General features: G+C 46.9%; 1 protein-coding gene across 2 annotated transcripts in view; it reads right to left on the reverse strand.

Annotated features, from left to right (window-relative positions):
- Positions 1 to 18,461, reverse strand: part of Tex2 (testis expressed 2) — a 121,103-nt gene that overhangs the window by 56,815 nt on the left and 45,827 nt on the right. The window lies entirely within an intron of this gene.

Genomic DNA, 18,461 nt, shown 5'->3' on the forward strand with positions numbered 1-18,461 from the left:
TTACAGCCAACTTGCTGGGCACAGGGCACTATGACAGGCTGGACAGAGAAGCCACCAGAAAGAAGAGCTAGGATATGGGGCAGACATCAGTTCTTCAAACACAGGCCAGGGTGAGACATGGAACTCCTGTTCTGTCTCCTGTACTGGGTAAGCAGTAGAAGCAAGATGGGCATGAGTAGGGGAAGAGAAAGGGAGAGGCATGAAGACCAGTGTGGTCATGGTATGACCCTAGGTCTGTTCTCTGCCTGCAGGAAAACACAAGGAGGTAGTTGGGGGAGGTGTCCCCAGGTACAAGAGAGGCATCATGGGTGAATGGAAAGAGCATCTGCCTGGCACAGGGCACCAGGCTTCTCATCCTTATTCCTTTCCCAGGAAACTCTAAAGCTTGAGCATGCCACAACTCCAACAAGCTACAACTTCTCAGTCTCAGTATTACCTGCAAAATGGGGACCTAGGGCATTTTCCAATTTGTTTATGCTCATAGGTGACTGACTATACACAGGGATTAAAAAGCTTACCACAGGCCATCAGAACCAGATTGCTTGGTCTTCTGCCAAACTCTGCTGTCCAAAGTGCCAGCAACTGATACTACCAACAAGAGAACAGATGGAGCCTGGTGTGGCGGGTGTGGGAAAAGGCACTCCTAGATCACCAGAGGGAGGGGATTGGCTAACATGGCAAGAGGATCAGAGCCGGGACCCAGACACCACATGAACACGACATTTTCACCATCAAATCCCTGAGAGAAACTACTCTCCTAAAGTCTTTGCAACAGAGTTTGTTCACGTTCTTCTGAGACCTGCAGGCTCTCCTCTGGGATTGACTGCAGGAAGAGAGAATGTACTCCATCAACCAAACATTACAATCTACATCCAGCAATGGACAACAACGCAGAAACTCAGCCTCAGGATAATACTTCTCTGTTTTGTTATGTTTGTTGTAGACAGAGTCTCCCTACTGTAGCCCTAGCTAGCCTGGAACTCATAATGTGGGCCACACTGGCCTTGAATTCATAGAACTATGCCTCCATCTGCCTCCTGAGCATTAGGACTCAAGGCAGGCCTAGCTCTTCCCTGCTATCTTTATGTCAATAGGTCTGCTGATCATATAAAGAAAAAAAACAAAAAAACCCAAAACAAACAAACAAACAAACAAGACAAAGCAGCAATAGAAACAATGAGAGGGGTTGGGGATTTATTCAGTGGTAGGGTATTTGCCTAGCAAGTGCCAGGTCCTGGGTTTGGTCCTCAGCTCTGAAAGAAAACAACAACAAAAACAAACAAAAAAAGAGAAACAGCTCAGCTTCATCCAACTGCCACTTAGTTTTATAAGAATAATTCTTTCTAGACTTCTTTTAATTTACACGCATGTGTATGGTTATATGCACACATGGTATGTATGTGTCCATATGGGTGCCCAAGAAAGCCAGAGGCACCAGATCCCCTGGAGTTGGAGTTACAGACATTTGTGAGTCATCTGATGGTGTGGGTGCTGGGAACTGAACTAGGGTCCTCTGCAAGAACAGGCTGTACTCTTAACTACTGAGCTGACTCTCCTGCCCCTCACAGGGGTAATTTTGGAGGAAAACTGAGAGGTAATTTTAAAAGAAAGTTTGGTACTGGCTAATTCTCAGTAAGTTATTTTGATAACACCAGCGGTAAACAAGGCTGTGCTTTTCTGAGATTTCCTCATAGGAACAGTAGCTGTTAAGTGAAGAGACTATGGGTACGTGTTGAGGACAAAGCATGCAATTTGAGGCTGCATAGTGTAAATTGGTCTCCTGGACAGAAGTGAAGAGATAAAACAGAAGGCCAGGCTAGGCACAGCCCAAGGACACAGGTAAAACATCAGTGGAGTCTGCAACCTCAGCAACCAGGCCAGACCTGAGGGACAAAGCAGGCACCTGCTCTATGTTTTGTATAGGGGCCACCAGGGCCAACTTTCAGTCAGGAGTCTATGACCTGCCAGTTGAAAAGGATTTCTGATAATCTTTGATCAATCTGTCCCCAAGTCCCTATCAGTCAAGAAGGCCTGAAATAGGCCCCACAGAGAACTGGATGCCAGGCCACCAGATGGGGCAGACAGTCTGGCCAAGCCTCAGAGCTTCAGGGGCTCATTGTAAACAGTGTCAAGTCCATACTGACCGAGCCTGGCTCCGCTTCTTAGTCTCACTAAAGCGAGCCAGCAGAGGCTAGGGCACACTGCCACTGTCCAAATACAAGGACACCTCTGGTTCTGTTTGTTATGATGAGGAGATGGACTTAGGCATCTGCTCAGGGGTGGTAGAATCAAAGTGCCAGTTTGCCAGGATCAATCTGTTTCCTTCACTAGAGCCCATGTCTAGGGGTTCCCATTTCCTTAGGCTCATTATGAGACTAAGTGAGCAAAGGCTGCTTCTAAGGAGCCAAATCATTGGTAAACTGAGTATGCTAGAACCAGCCCATGGTTTGGGTTCCAGACATCTAATCAGGTCTCTTCCAAGTCACCTCCTCTTGTCCTTCTTACGGTGGCTCCAGGGTCAACAGAGGTGACTTCCCACATCTAATCAGACTTTCAGGACAGCAAGGCCAGAAGGAAAGTGCACCCAGCTGACACTGGGAACATGGTGTGGTCTGCCCCAGCACTGAGGGTTAGATGCAACCTTCCAGACACTCAGGTCTGGACACCCTTCCCACAGCAGCAAACAGCTCTTTTGTCTTGCTTTGTCTTGGCCACAGTGGCTACCCTCTGTGCTCCATCACGATGCTTCCCCATGAGCCAAGAGCTCAGTTCTGAACCAGCAACATGTGACCAGCTGCAATGAGAAATGAAAGGCCTCCTTATCCATCCCACAATCTAGCATCATAAAAAAAATGCCAAGCCTCGTGCCCTCCACTGCTAAAACTCAATTATAGCCAGGCTTACAAAAACAGAAAACCTTCCGCCTCAGGAGCTGGAATGCAATGAAGATTGCCTTCCCTGCTCATTTCCTTTCAAGGCCACCAGCAGACCTCAAGATGGTGGAGTCTTGCATTGACCTCTGGATAGAGTGTGAAGTGGGTCTTTAGATTTGAAAACTGACCTTGTCACCAGGCTCCCTTAGGGACAATATTCTGCCAGTGAATGTTTAAGCAAGTCTGATGTGATCACAGTGTGCTTAGACTGTGCAGCCCCAGAAGGGCCTGGTGGCAAGGCGGAGGCATGGGCAGTGTCCGGTGTCTGCAAAGGCTGCTGTGTATTCATGTCCATCACCCTGCCTGCGCAGTGACTGCAATATATACTCATTGAAATCCTCTGAGAAGCCGACACTTCTGCAACAGACCAAGGAATAATCAGGAGAAAACTAAAGAAAAAGAAACCCTAGAAATGGACCCCAGAGGGCTGGAGAGATGGCCCAGTGTTAGGAGCACTGATTACTCTTCCAAAGGACCTGGGTTCAATTACCAGCAGCAACATGGCAGCTCACAACTGTCTTTAACTCCAGTTGCAGGGGGCCTGACACCCACAGCAAAATACCAATACATGTAAAATAAAAATAAATAAATTAGAAAGGGGGGCCCTTGCCTCCAAGGCATGGCCTATCCTGACAAACTGGTACTTTCTCCTATTTATTCATTTTGTGTGTGTGTGTGTGTGTGTGTGTGTGTGTGTGTGTGTGTGTGTGTGTGTTTTTGTGCGCATGCGCGCGCACTCATGTGGAGGTCAGAGGACATTTTGTCCCCTCTCCTTCTGTCATGTCTGTCCTGGGGAGGGAACACGGGTTCTCTGTCAGGCTCAGCAGTTGTAGACTAAGATGTGTACCATTTGAAGCCTCTGAGCTGGTGATGATTTGTTGCAGGGAGGTTTGCAAGGCTGTTGGAATTAATGTTCATCATTCTTCCTTAAGAAATGAAGATACAGCCAGGCGTTGGTGGTGCATGCCTTTAATCCCAGCACTCGGAGGCAGAGGTAGGCGGATCTTTGTGAGTTCAAGGCCAGCTTGGTCTACAGAGGGAGTTCCAGAATAGGCTCCAAAGCCACAGTGAAACCCTGTCTCTAAAACAAACAAACAAACAAACAAAAAGAAATGAAGAAACATTATTAAGGAGGGAATTCGGTGCTGGGGCAGACGCCAAGGATCTGAAAATATGGCGGCCTTCTCCATGACTCAGCATTCCCTTCTCCATGACTCAGCACTCCCTTCTCCATGACTCAGCACTCCCTTCTCCATGACTCAGGCTCTCTAGCACTCCCTTCTCCATGACTCAGCACTCCCTTCTCCATGACTCAGGCTCTCTAGCACTCCCTTCTCCATAACTCAGGCTCTCTAGCACTCCCTTCTCCATAACTCAGGCTCTCTAGCACTCCCTTCTCCATGACTCAGCACTCCCTTCTCCGTGACTCAGGCTCTCTAGCACTCCCTTCTCCATGACTCAGGCTCTCTAGCACTCCCTTCTCCATAACTCAGGCTCTCTAGCACTCCCTTCTCCATGACTCAGCACTCCCTTCTCCATGACTCAGGCTCTCTAGCACTCCCTTCTCCGTGACTCAGGCTCTCTAGCACTCCCTTCTCCATGACTCAGCACTCCCTTCTCCATGACTCAGGCTCTCTAGCACTCCCTTCTCCGTGACTCAGGCTCTCTAGCACTCCCTTCTCCATGACTCAGCACTCCCTTCTCCATGACTCAGGCTCTCTAGCACTCCCTTCTCCATGACTCAGCACTCCCTTCTCCATGACTCAGGCTCTCTAGCACTCCCTTCTCCGTGACTCAGGCTCTCTAGCACTCCCTTCTCCATGACTCAGCACTCCCTTCTCCATGACTCAGGCTCTCTAGCACTCCCTTCTCCATGACTCAGCACTCCCTTCTCCATGACTCAGCACTCCCTTCTCCATGACTCAGGCTCTCTAGCACTCCCTTTGGCATTGTTAGAAGATCTCTTCAGGAAAAGGAAATACAGGGAAGACACGGTCAAAAGGAGAAGTTCAGGGAACAGAGAGAAACAAGCAGAGGAAACACCCGGGTCACTCTTCAGAGTCAGTATTCCTCTCAAGGGCAAGCAGATAGATCAGGAAGCACTCGCCACCAAGCCTAATGAGCTGAGTTCAACCCCAGGAGTCCACACAGTGGAAGAGGAGAACCAATCCCCTAAAGTTTTCCTCTGGTTTACATCTGTGGATCATTCCATATGAACTGAGAAACCTCACAAAGCCACAGGCGAGGTGGCTGTGCCTGTGACCCCAGCACTGTGGAGCCTGAGGCAGGAGGAACATGAGCACCAGGCCAGCCAGGGCAGCACAGTGAAACAGAGACTCAGCAAGCAAATGAGATAATGCACAAAACCCCACTGTTGCTTAGCTATTACTCGGCATGGCTGGCTTCTAAGATAAGGGATGCAAACATATTTATGCTCTCAAACATTTAAGGAAAACAAAAAGCATGTTGCAGCCAAATGCTCTCTCTGAGCTTGGGCTTGGCAGCCCCGTTCCTGGAAAGCAGGATGCTGTCTGCTCTGTTGATGGCCTTTCCCCAGGTCCTGGCCATGCTTCTCCATTAGAGCCACTGTCCCTGAAAGAAGTTCATCTCTCTCAGTAAGACAGATAAAAGCTGAGCTGGAAGTAGTAGCTTTTAACCCCAGCACTTGAGAGGCAGAGGCAGGCGGATCTCTATGAGTTTGAGGCCAGCCTGGTCTACAGAGTGAGTTTTAGGACAGTTTTGGCTACATAGAGAAATCCTGTCTCGGAAGGAAGGAAGGAAGGAAGGAAGGAAGGAAGGAAGGAAGGAAGGAAGGAAGGAAGGAAGGAGGAAGCTTCCAATAGGGTTTGTGGCTCTAGGATTTATGTAGCACTTTTTTTTTTTGTGGGGGGGAGGGGTTTCCGAGACAGGGTTTCTCTGTGGCTTTGGAGATTGTCCTGAAACTAGCTCTTGTAGACCAAGCTGGTTTCAAACTCATGGAGATCCACTTGCCTCTGCCTCTGCCTCCCAAGTGCTGGGACTAAAGGCGTGTGCCACCAACACCCAGCATGTAGCACTCTATTTCATGCCACCTACAGATAAGAACAAGTCGATGGCTTCAATCGAATTTGAACAAGGAAATCACTAAAGGCTCCTCAAGCTGCCTTCCCTATCAGAAGCTCCACAAGCCGTCCAGTGGACTCAGAGTGGAAATACCAGACATCAATGAAACTTACCTCCTTTCCAGCCACCCCAAAGGGCTAGCCTCATTAATTAAGCAATGAAAAACTAACTGGCAGCAAATCAGGCTGGACAATGAGAAATGATGAGCTATTTCAAGACTCAGTGTGGCATTTATTAACAGATAATTACCTCTCTGACATTGGCTTTTGTTTTTTTATTTTTCTAATCTAATAATGACATTCCTTCCTTCCTCCAGCTGTATTTTAACCAGTCCTGGCTTCCAGCAGTCAAAGTATACAGAGCATACTCCTGGGTGCTGCCTTCCCAGGAAGATTTGCCTGGTCATCTCTCACTAGGACAGACAGATAGACAGACAGACAGACAATAGTGGGGTTGTTGGTACTGCTCCCCCCTACCCGAATGCTGGATTATAGCACGAGGGGAGAAAAACATGTAGATGAGAATAAACTGGCCTCCACACACAGACGGTCAGGTTTGGAACAGTCTCCTTCCTCAAGGGTAATACTAATTTGTCAAGATTAAAATTGCATACACCCTACCTGATAGATTTGGCTCTATCGGTCAATAGTTTTAATTTAAAATTTTCTTTTAGCAGAGGAAAAAAGCAAGCAGCATCTTATTGCAGAGAGGATTTTTCCTCTTTTATTTTTTGAGACAGGGTCTCACTATGCAGTCTCTGCTGGCCTTTGCCAATGCTGGGCCTAAAGGCGTGTGCTACCACACCCACCTCGAAGAGGACAGCTCATACTTCATCTGCCCTTCTCTAAATATTGGTTGCTTTCATTAAAAACCAGGGAAAAGGAGGAAATGGAGAGTAAGACTGTTTCCTGGATCTGGTCCACATCATCCATCTAGAAAGGCCTGATTTAGCTAGGCAGTTGTGGAGCACACCTTTAATCCTAGCACTTGGAAAGAAAGCAGAGACAGGCAGACCTCTGTGAGTTCAAGGCCAGCCAAGGCTACACAGAGGAACCCTATCTTGGAGAAAGAAAGGAAGGAAGGAAGGGAAAAAAAGGCTCAATTTAGCCTAAAAAAATCTCAAGGGCATCTTAACAGCCATCCCTAAATTCATATAAGTCAGTGAGGCAGCTGATACTGGCAGCAGCCATCCTAACTTGGTAATACTTCATTCACCTTGTAAACAAAACTCAAAACTGACACGGTGAATGATGAACTAGCCAAGCCTTAGTTCCACTTCAAGATGACAAGGCAGGACTCTGCATACTGGCAACGCTCTGAAACACCCAGACTGTTAGAAGCCAGAACTTTTCCCGGGAGTCATCAGGTTCCTAGACTCATAGCCAGCACCTCCTTGAATCCAGCACCACCACTGTTGCCACCAATAGCAGATCAGCACTACAGCACCAGATCCCAAACTATCAGCACCAAACAGAGCTTACACCATGAATAAACCAGCAAGCCCATGCCTCCCACCACTGCTGGGCCTAAAGGTCCACATCCCAGAGGAAGAGATGTTCAAGCCACTAATGTGATTAGACATTCTCCGTACAAGTCACTAGATGGCTCCAACAATGAAACCAAACCCAACTCACTGCAATCCATTCAAAGCCAGGCCCTTCCTCCAACACTGCCACACAGGACCTGTAGAGCTTTATAAAGACAAGCACAGGGCTGTCAGGGGTGGGGAGCGGGGTGGGGAGCTCAGCCTACAGTAAAGTGCCTGTTGCATAAATGTGAGGACCTAAATTCAATCCCCTGAACCCACAATATTCAAAACAGCTGGTTCAGCCAAACCATTTGTGGGGAGCTCAAAGAGACAACTGCTCATTGTCACAGATGGCATCTGTGAGGGTAAGAACTCAGGTAGGGTGTGGGGTGAGGAGTGCAGTAACTCAACAGTTACAACAGTGGGGCGGAAGAAGCAGGGAGATCACCAGCCTGGACTACACAAGTCCCAGGCTGGCCTGAGTTACAGGGTGAGAAAAACAACAGCATCAATATGCCAACTAACACAAGCACAGTGCTTGGCCCCACTGCTTGTCCGAGTTCCTGTCTCCTAATGGCTCTACCAGATGGCATTACCAAGCAGGGTTGCAAGTAGTGAGGACAGAAAGCCAACGCCTTACTGTTCCTTGAACTTACAAGCGTTACTTTGAAATAATCACTCTCAGAGAGCTAAGCCACATCCTGTTATTGCTCCTCCTGGGAGCCGAGATCACCTTTCAGTGTAATGACAAACTCCTAGTGTGGGCCCTGGAGAGACGGCTCAGTGGTTAGAGTTCTTGCGCTCTTGCAGAGGACCCACAGTGAGTTCTCAGCACCTGCATCAGGTGACTCACAGCTACATAAACTTCAGCTCCAGGGGACACTTTCACTCTCATGTTCACATTACTCATACACATTTAAGAAATTCAAGTGGTTAAAAGGGAATCACATTTTAGACACAAACCATTAGTTCCCCTCTTAGGAAAAATGCATGTGCACAGGCAAGCAGAACTTCCCTGACTTCTGAAGACCTTCTTAAGTCTGTAGTTTCAAGTTTAGGACATACTCAGTATTTCCCAGTCCATGAGAGCACATGGATCAGTCCCACCAAAGTTCCTCAAGTCCATGCTTACCAACAGAGGTAGGTGTGTGTGTGTGTGTGTGTGTGTGTGTGTGTGTGTGTGTGTGAGAGAGAGAGAGAGAGAGAGAGAGAGAGAGAGAGAGAGAGAGAGACTGAGCCTTTGTTTTTTTCATGGGTGCTGGGGATTTGAACTTAGGTCCTCATGCTTACACAGCAAGCACTCTTACCCACTGAGCCACTACCTCACCCCAAGAGCAGTTAACATCTAAGGAGGGCTTGCTCTATACCAGGGACCATGCAAATTCTTCCTCTGTTCTGTTCTTGTGTGTGATGCCGAGGACTGAACCTGAAGCCTTCGGCATGCAAGGCAGGCACTCTACCAAAAGGTATAGCCAGACTTCTGAAAAACCATCTATAGGGCTGGAGAGATGGCTCTGCAGATAAGAGCACTAGCTGTTCTTCCAGAGGACCAGAGTTCAATTCCCAGCACCTACACGACAGCTCACAACTGCCGGTAACCCCAGTTCCAGGGGATCTGACACTTCACACCAATGCACATAAAATAAAATTAAATAAAATTTTAAAAAATCTATATAGGTCTATGCATAAGAGCAAGTTTATTGGAAGTGTTCATCTGTAAAAGCCGAAGTGAAGTGTCAAATAGGGCTCATATTTAAATTTTATGCTGCTGCTGTTTTTTGAGACAGGGTCTCGTGTAGCCCAGGCTGGCCTCAAACTTGCTACAGAGCATGGCTGGCCTTAAACTCCTGACTCTCCCATATCCACCTCAAAGTACTGACATCACAGGCTAGGAGGATCAAGCAGCTCACACCTGAAATTTTACAGTCAATCTGTATTCCCACTAACATTACATAGAATATCCTCCCTTGCACCATTGTCAAGAGCAAACAGCCTCTTTTATGTTGTCTAAGCCAGTGGGATGAAGAAAAAATTTTCAATTCTCCAGTAGTCACTAAATTTGTATTTCAATGTCCCCCACCTAGTTTTTTCTGTCTGTGAACTGGCCATTCAGTATTCTATCTTAAGGTCCCCAGAGTCTACCTCTGCTCTGCAGCTTGTTTTCATAGCTTCCCAAGAAAGCCTTCTTGACCCACCTACATAAAGCATGAGTCTAAAGGGTGCAGAGAACATGGACAGTTTCCTATGCAAAGATGGAAGTTTTACATATGTGTAGACTGTTGAGATAGCTCAGCAGCGAAGAGCAACAGCAAAGGGCCCAGATTCAGTTCCCAGCACCCACACTGCAAGCTCATAACTTTCTGTGGTTTCAGTTCCAGGGGATGGGACCCCTCTTCTAGCCTCCTCAGGCACTTGCACATGTGACAAACACTCGCACGGATACACAACACACATCTATTTTTAAAAAATCCTTTAAATTAAAAAAATCTGCCAGGCGGTGGTGGTGTACACCTTTAATCCCAGCACTTGAGAGGCAGAGGCAGATGGATCTCAGTGAGTTCAAGGCCAGCCTTGTCTACAAAGCGAGTGCTAGGATAGGCTTCAAAGCTACATAGAGAAACCCTGTCTCAAAATAAATTTTTGAAAATTTTATATAAACTGCTATAGAAAATCACACCTCTGTATGTTCTAGCTACAGTAATAGTAATATATTTGGATTTTTTTCCCACCCAAATCATATTAGTTAACTAGGAAGCCTACTTTACATATCTGAATTCCATTAGTATCTACTAATCATTCACCTACTCCAAAAGCAAAGGTTCAGATGAATTCTTCCTAAATTGAGAAAACTTTTGAGAGCTCAAAGGAGCAGAAGTATCAGTCTCTTTTTTTCAGTGAGAAACGTTTTTTTATACAGACATCAGCAGACCTAACTTTGATATAGGGCAGTAAAATCTGCTAAGTATAATCTTACATCAGGATTCTATTTATAGTAGGAATCTCACCCCCAAGGAAGACAGGTTGTTCTTTTTGTTTTGTTTTGTTTTTTTTAAAGTCAGGTTTGAAGAAGGCATGATGTCTCATGCACGCTTCCTTCCGGTTCAAGGCCAGACCGGTCTACTGAGAGAACCATGTCTATAATCAATGAGTAAAAAGCAAGTTTGATCTTGAGTGTGTGCGAATGAGGAAGTGAATGAGGAAATGATGGGCAGCTGCTGAGAGACACTTGGGAGGAGGTTCCCATGGCCTTAGCAAGCTGACTGGCACAGTCAAGCGGAGAGCACATTCCAAGTGGCAAATGAAGCATGAGGCAAGCGAGGGAGGCAAGACACCCAAGGCCGTCTTCAGGGTCTGTAGAGTCAGAAGCTGCTGCGCTCCACAGAGCCACAGTCCAACCCTGCCACAGGCCACCCTGTGGTTCCTCTGAGGATCACTTGCTTATAAACCGGGAGTGGGAACATCCCTCAGCCAACACTCTCCTCCACTGTCGTTGTCCCAAGAAGGACTTGAGCTGAGGGCAGCCTAGATATGAACTAAAGGGGCCCAAGAGCAACACAAGAGTAAGATCCCAATAACTGGTCTGTTATAGTCAGTCACTAAAAGACATACCAAGTGCAGCCATGCGGCAGGCGCTTCAAGGAAGACCAAGACCCTGAACTGGCAGTGCAGGCCCCTTCTTCACTCACTCCACCTTTGTGAGCTGTAAGGTGAGGGGACTCTTGTCCATTGTCTTCAAGGAACTTTCTAGAAGGTTCTAAATTCTACTAGAATAGAACATACTTAGGAATTCTACTTTTTCACTTTGTACCAGAGACGTTCTTGGCAAATATTAAAAGTCAGGCAAAGGAAATCAGGGTACAGTTCAGATGACCAATGCCTTGAAGACAATCCAGTCAAATTTAGTTTCCAAACAGTTTGAGCTGGCTTAACTCACACCAGCAAATGCTGGGAAACCTTCCAGACTTGTCTTGCTTGGTCCAGCTGTAGAAACAGTCCTTATATCTGGTCACAGGCAGAGAGGTGCTATGTGGAGGCAGCGCAGGGCAGGCATCTGGCCTGACCAGGCACCCGGCAGCCTTCTTCCCCTGGTGCCCACTGGACACAGATGACAGCCACAGCTGCCCTTGCTCTGGCTGTGAGAGAAGCAGAACACACTGGGCTCTCAACCTCAATGTTCCAATAGTCATACTCTACACAGACATCTCTAAGGACAAACTCCAGGCCCATCTTCCTGTGGACAGGAACTACCTTCTCCACAATGCCATGTCCTCAGAACACTGCTGGGCCCTTCATGAGACCCCCTGTCCTTCCAGACACAAAACTCAGTGAAAAAATGAACCTCCGTCTCTCTAGCCCTTTGGAGAGGAAATGTAAAGGAAGGCCAACAAGTTGACCCTCAATAGGTAAAAATGCTTGTCACCAGCTGGGCGGTGGTGACACACGCCTTTAATCCCAGCACTTGGGAGCCAGAGGCAGGTGGATCTCTGTGAGTTCGAGACTAGCCTGGTCTACATGAGCTAGTTACAGGACAGGCTACAAAGCTACACAGAGAAACCCTGTCTCGAAAAACAAAAACAAATGCTTGTCACCAAGCCTGGCAACCTGAGTTCCATATACTGGATCTCTCTCTCTCTCTCCCTCTCCCTCTCTCCAACACACACACACACACACACACACACACACACACACACACCAATCAACATTTTAAAAAGTTTAAAAACAGAAGAGTTGGGCTCTTTTCCAAGAGTTATTCAACAGACCAGCCACTTCTGTCTGTCATTAACACCAATATCTACTCCCAGCTCCCAGGCCCTTAGTCACCTGGACAATGATATCCACTCAGCAGGAGAGGGTGAAGGAGAGATAGGTGACAGTAGCAGTAGACCCCAGCCAGGAATCTGCAAGCATGGAATCTGGTCCCGGGAGTTAGCCACACCCTTGCTGTTTACAGGAATTTCCTAACCCACCTTACTGATTTTGCAGTTAGCCTCCACTGATGTGAGTCGGGACTGTGCCTCTCCTCAAGGCCTCCAGTTCTGGTCAGGTAGGCGGAGCTACCTGGTCTCACATACCCAACTACAAACACCTCCTACTTCCCATCTCTCTATGAAACTCTTCCATGGGTCCCTCCTTGCTCCTTGCCCATACAAACCATGCCCAGGTCCATAAGGCTGAATTCTAAACTCAAGAGACCTATCAGTTCCCTAATTCTGTCCATCCACCCCAACCCCACACCAAACTTATTTACTCTTGTCCATCTTGGGATTGCCAAAATGGTCATCCATAATGCTCCCTTCCTTAATACCCCAAACTGCCTTAGTTCATAGGACACCAGAAAAAGAAAATTCTAGAAAGGAAGTCAAAGGCCCTGTGAGTAAGCCCAGATACTTCTCCCTTTCCACCTGGTTAATGGATTTCTGGAGTCTGAACTCCATTTCCAGGCCAGCCTAAGAACATGAGTCAGCTCTGATTCTGTGAAAAAAAAAAAATTTTTTTTTTTTCATTCAACAGAATCAAGACTTTGGAAAACTAGGGAGGAACCAGTCCTCCACAGGAGCCCATACTACACGGCAACATGATCACAAAGCTGTGAGCACAAGCAGCAGACTGGAAGCTGCTAAAGATCTAAACTATATCATGAAAGCCATGTGGCAATGAGCTATTACAACTATTACACAAAAATAACTGATTAAGCGGCCAGTGGAACGACACTACGGGCACACCTCAGGTCTGAGCAGGACCTGAGCACACAGAATGCTTCAAATTAGCACAGACGACACCTGATGGCTGCTCCTCAGTAGAGGCTGGAGGGTGGGGAAGCAAGCTACCTATAAGCCAACATCACCCCTGAGACTCTCTTGACTCTCCATCCAACAGAGAGCCTTGTGGTGATCCTGTGGAGTCCTTATTTGTCCCATTCAAGCAGGAGCACCTTAGAGGCTACGGATAAATGCCAAGAGAAGACTGGATACAGGCTGGCTGCTTGCACTACTCTGCCCTGAGGAAAACTAATCATTCTCTTGGCATCCTTTGGCCACCTGCTTGCCTCAACATGTACTTGATTTAGTATTAACTTTTGTGATTTTAACACAGATGCTATTGTTGTAAGGTATAACACTAGAAATGAGATAAGAGTTGAGTGGGCAAACCTAGTACACGAAAATAACTGATTAAGCTGGGTGGTGGTGGCAAGCGCCTTTAATCCCAGCCAGCGCTTGGAAGGCAGAGGCAGGCAGATCTCTGAGTTCTAAGCCAGTCTGGTCTACAGAGTGAGTTCCAGGGCAGCCATAGCTATTACACAGAAAAACCCTGTCTTAAAGAACAAAACATACAAAGAGTCCAACTCTGGGGCTGAAAAGATGTTTCAGAGGTTAAAACACTTGCTGCTCTTCTAGAGAACAAGTTTAGTTCCCAGCACCCACATTAGGCAGCTCAATACGGCTCACAACTGCGGCTCCAGGGGAATGCAGTGCCATCTTCTGATCTCTGTGGGCACCTGCACTCATGCACATGAGCATGTCTGAACTCACACAATAAATCTTAACAACAAAGGAGGAGACCAGGCACGGTGGCGCACGCCTTTACTCCCAGCACTTTGCAGGCAGAGACAGGTGGATCTCTTAGTTCAAGGCTAGCCTGGTTTACATCCTGAGTTTCCAGACAGCAAGGGCTACATAGCGAGATACTGTTTCAAAAAGAAAGAAAGAAAGAAAGAAAGAAAGAAAGAAAGAAAGAAAGAAAGAAAGAAAGAAAGGAAGGAAGAAAGAAGCCAAGATGAAATCATACAGCTTCAGGCCCTAGCTCTATCATTTGTCAGCATGTGACCTTGACAAGTTCCAGGCTACACACAGTGAAGACAACAGTGCCTACCTCCTAGGAGCTGCTGGGAGATTTAAGAAGTAACACAACCAACTTGAGTTACTGTTGCTACTGGCACCTGCAGAAGGCCTGAGCACATCTTTCCTATGCGGGTGACTGGCACATGAACTCAGGGGCATGCTATCAAGAATCAAACAGATACCTGGTCTCCAGCTTACACTCATTACCAGAACTAGATGGTCATGGCTATCTGATGACATTCAAACAGCAAGGACCATTAAGGACAATGACAACAGAAGGACAATGTAGAAACATTTTTTTTTTCTTTTTTTTACTAGTTGTGGTCACCATATACACATCTTCCCAAATTCTGCTTTTTCATTGCATATTTCAACAAGCAGGACCAGGTACAATGGTACCTGGCTCATACCAACTTCTACGTCCTCTCCCTCTGTTGACCTAAAATTTTGCAAGATTCTAACAATGTTTAACAGTGATTGATTAATTTAGTTTATTACTTTTCCATTTCAATACAGATCCAATTTTTTCTTAAAGATTTTATTTATTTATTATGTATACAAATTCTGCTTCCATGTATATCTGTACACCAGAAGAGAGCACCAGATCTCATAACGGATGGTTGTGATCCACCATGTGGTTGCTGGGAATTGAACTCAGGACCTGTGGAAGAGCAGTCAGTGCTCTTAACCTCTGAGCCATCTCTCCAGCCCCCAGATCCAAATTTTAATCAACAATACAATTTATAAAAGCTTGGTGTCCTCCGCCGCTGGCCTGTCCCTTACGAGAGACCTCATCCAGTGGCTGATGGAAGCAGAGGCAGACACCCACAGATATACACTGAACTGAACTCTGGAATCCAGTTACAGAGAGGGAGGAATGAAGATCAAAGAGGTTGGTACCTGACTGGTGAAACCCCACAGAAACAACTGGCCTGAACAAGGGGGAGCACATCGACCCCAGACTGCTGTCTGGGAGGCCAGCACTGGACTGATCCAGACCCCTGAACATGATGTCAATGAGGAGGCTTCGGCCCTCTATGGGGCCTCTGGTAGGGGATCAGTATTTTCCCTGGTGTAAGAAGGGACTTTGAGAGCCCATCCTACATGAAGGGATGCTCTCTCGGCTTGGACACATGGGGGAGGGCCTAGGCCCGGCCCAGGATGATGTGGTGGACTCTGGGGAGGCCCCGTTGAGGGCCCTACCCTGCCTGGGGAATGGAGGGTGGATGGAGTGGGGGCCAGGTGGGGGTTAGGGGGAGGGAAGGGAGAGGGAGAAGGGATTGGCGTGTGAAGCAAGCTTGTTCCTCATTTGAACTAATAAATAAATAAAAGCTTGGTGTCATGAAATTAAATCACTGCAACAGGTGTGTGATGATTAAGCACAGCTAAACAAGCAAGATTCAATGAGTTACTTGATTTTGAGAGTCATGGAATGCCCATTCCAGGTCAACCTCGTTCTACAGGGAGTGAGACATGCTACCATCTCGAATAACTGAGTCTAGAGTTAGACTGGACCAATCCTCTTCAGAAGTTCCTATTATGTCATCCATAGCCAATGAGAACTCAGAACCACCATGAAACCACACATAGTTGCACTTCCAAACAAAAGCAAGGAAGGCTGAGGCTGTGGCTCACTTCACTGAGGGCTTACCTAGCAAGTCCTGACTCAATCTCCAGCCCTGCATAAACCAGCTACAGGACTGCATGCTTGTTATTTGCTCTATATTTGAAAGATAGAGTCAGGAGTATTATGACTTCAAGGTCTGCCCAACACTGTACCCAAAAAACAAAATAAAAAAACATGAAAAACCAAAGGCAAGGATTTTGATGATTTGGGCAACTTTTGTGTCTTTATTCTGAATGAATAAGTATATAGTTTCTACTAAGCCTTTAAATTTTTAAAATATATTATGTGTATGGGTATTTTGCCTGCATGTATGTATATGCACCATGTATCTCCTGGTGCCCAAGGAGATCAGAGGAGGGCATCAGATCCCCTGGACCAGAAGTTACAGACAATCATAAGCCACCAAGTAGGTGCTAAGAACCCTGTATGTTCTTAACTACCAAGCCATCTCTCTGGCCTCTCCAGCAAGTCTCTAGATTGAAAATTGCCTGGCTCTCCTGAGTTCCTTTGTAGATGTGAGTTTAGAGGCACAATCCCAGGTCATCTCCATATATTACACAACTGAACATATCTTGAGACAAATTACATTTATGTCTTCAAAGTTGGAGAGGCACACCTGCCATGGCACATTGTTAAGTGACCTTAGAAGGACAACTAGCAGGAGTCAGTTCTCTCCTCCCACCAAGTGTGTCCTGGTGAGTAAAGGCACAGTGTCAAGCACCTTTACATGATGAGCCATTTTTCTTAAAAGGTTTATTTATTTATTATGGATACAGTGTTTGGCCTGCATGTAATGCTGCAGGCCAGAAGAGGACACCAGATTTCATTACGGATGGTTGTGAGCCACCATGTGGTTGCTGGGAATTGCACTCGGGACCTTTAGAAGAGCAGCCAGTGCTCTTAACCTCTGAGGCATCTCTCCAGCCCCCATGATAAGTCATCTTGTCAACACTCTGTCCATTCCTATCTTGTGTGTATGGCGGGAGCTTTGCTGCATGTATGTCCATGTGCCTGGGGCTCATAAGAGAATTGGATCCCTTGGACTTGGAGTTACTACAGCTGGATGTGAGCCACCACGTGGTGCTGGGACTTGAAAACTGGATCTCTGGAAAAGCATCCAGTGTTCTTAGAGCTGAGCCAGTTCTCCAGCCCTGACCACTACTTTATTAATCATAGTTTTCAGAGGAAGACTGGGAAAATGATTTACCAAAATGTCTTTGGATGGATGGATGCCTGAGCCATCCTTTCCCATATCAGGGATTATCATGACTGATGAATGAAGACTAGAAGACACATGACGTGAAAGAAAACTATCCAGCAGGCACAAACGTATGTGTCCAGAAACATATCCAGACACATGCACACATGTGTGTGCACATATATGTACAGGCTCCACAATGGCCATTCTAGGAATTGAGGCTCACTAGTCCAAAATGATATGCAACATTAGGAACATATACACTTACTACGAAGAGGTGATGGGGCAGGGAGGGGATAGGGAGAGAGAGAGATAAAGAGAAACAGGCAAAGTGGACCAGGAACTCAGCAAGAGGTACAGTACCAGCCATTCTTGGGCACCCATAACTGGTTAATCCAGTCCACAGCTACCACTTCAAAAGCAATTACTCTATGGCAGGCTCTTGTTCTTCAAGCCATATCCCCTCAAGGTCAATCAACTCCTTCAGATACTTCAAATGAGGAATCAGAAGTGGACTGTCACAGCCACGGCCATATGGCACAATACGTCAGTGCTCTGATCTCTACTATGCTGGTCTGCACTGTCTGCCTTTTAGGTTGTGGTTTGAGCCTGCCCCACAAACCCTGGATGCAGAGTGGGCCCCAACATGGCTCCACCATGCCCATTCCAGAAGGTCTACCCCAGCGTTGTTTCAAAAGCTGAACACAAGGCAGAAGGCAGGAGTGAGGGACAGCAAAGAAAAGCAGGTGAGTTGAAAAGGAAACCTGGATGTGTACAGGAAGAAGAGCAGAGCTGCTTCTTGGCAGATCAGAGGAAATTAAGTGCAAGGAGATTTCATAACCAGAAATATGAGTACACAGCACGGAACCAGACGGTCTCATCTAATTCTGGAAATGCTGGAAGCCTGATGGCTGCACTGGACTCCACTGATGTTTCACAGAAATGGGCGCTGTGAAATTGTGATCTTGAGGTCTCTCTGTTCACAGGTCCTAGCGCTAACGAAAATGGCCCGCCTTCCCAGACAGGTGGCACTGAGTGTGTTGTTGGGTTACTCCTAGCTTCTGTGAGTCCTAGGAAAGGGCTGTCTGCCAAACAGACTCGGGCTGCCTGCACATCCACATGCATCAGGACCATTAAACAGCACTCAGAGAACTTAATACCCCAAATCACCCTCCATGGTACGGCTGACAGCCAAGGCTAACCGGAAAGAGCATGTGTTCAGGGCAGCCTGGCT

Source organism: Cricetulus griseus, chromosome 7 (genome assembly GCF_003668045.3).
Source record: "Cricetulus griseus strain 17A/GY chromosome 7, alternate assembly CriGri-PICRH-1.0, whole genome shotgun sequence".
NCBI classification, from domain to species: domain Eukaryota; kingdom Metazoa; phylum Chordata; class Mammalia; order Rodentia; family Cricetidae; genus Cricetulus; species Cricetulus griseus.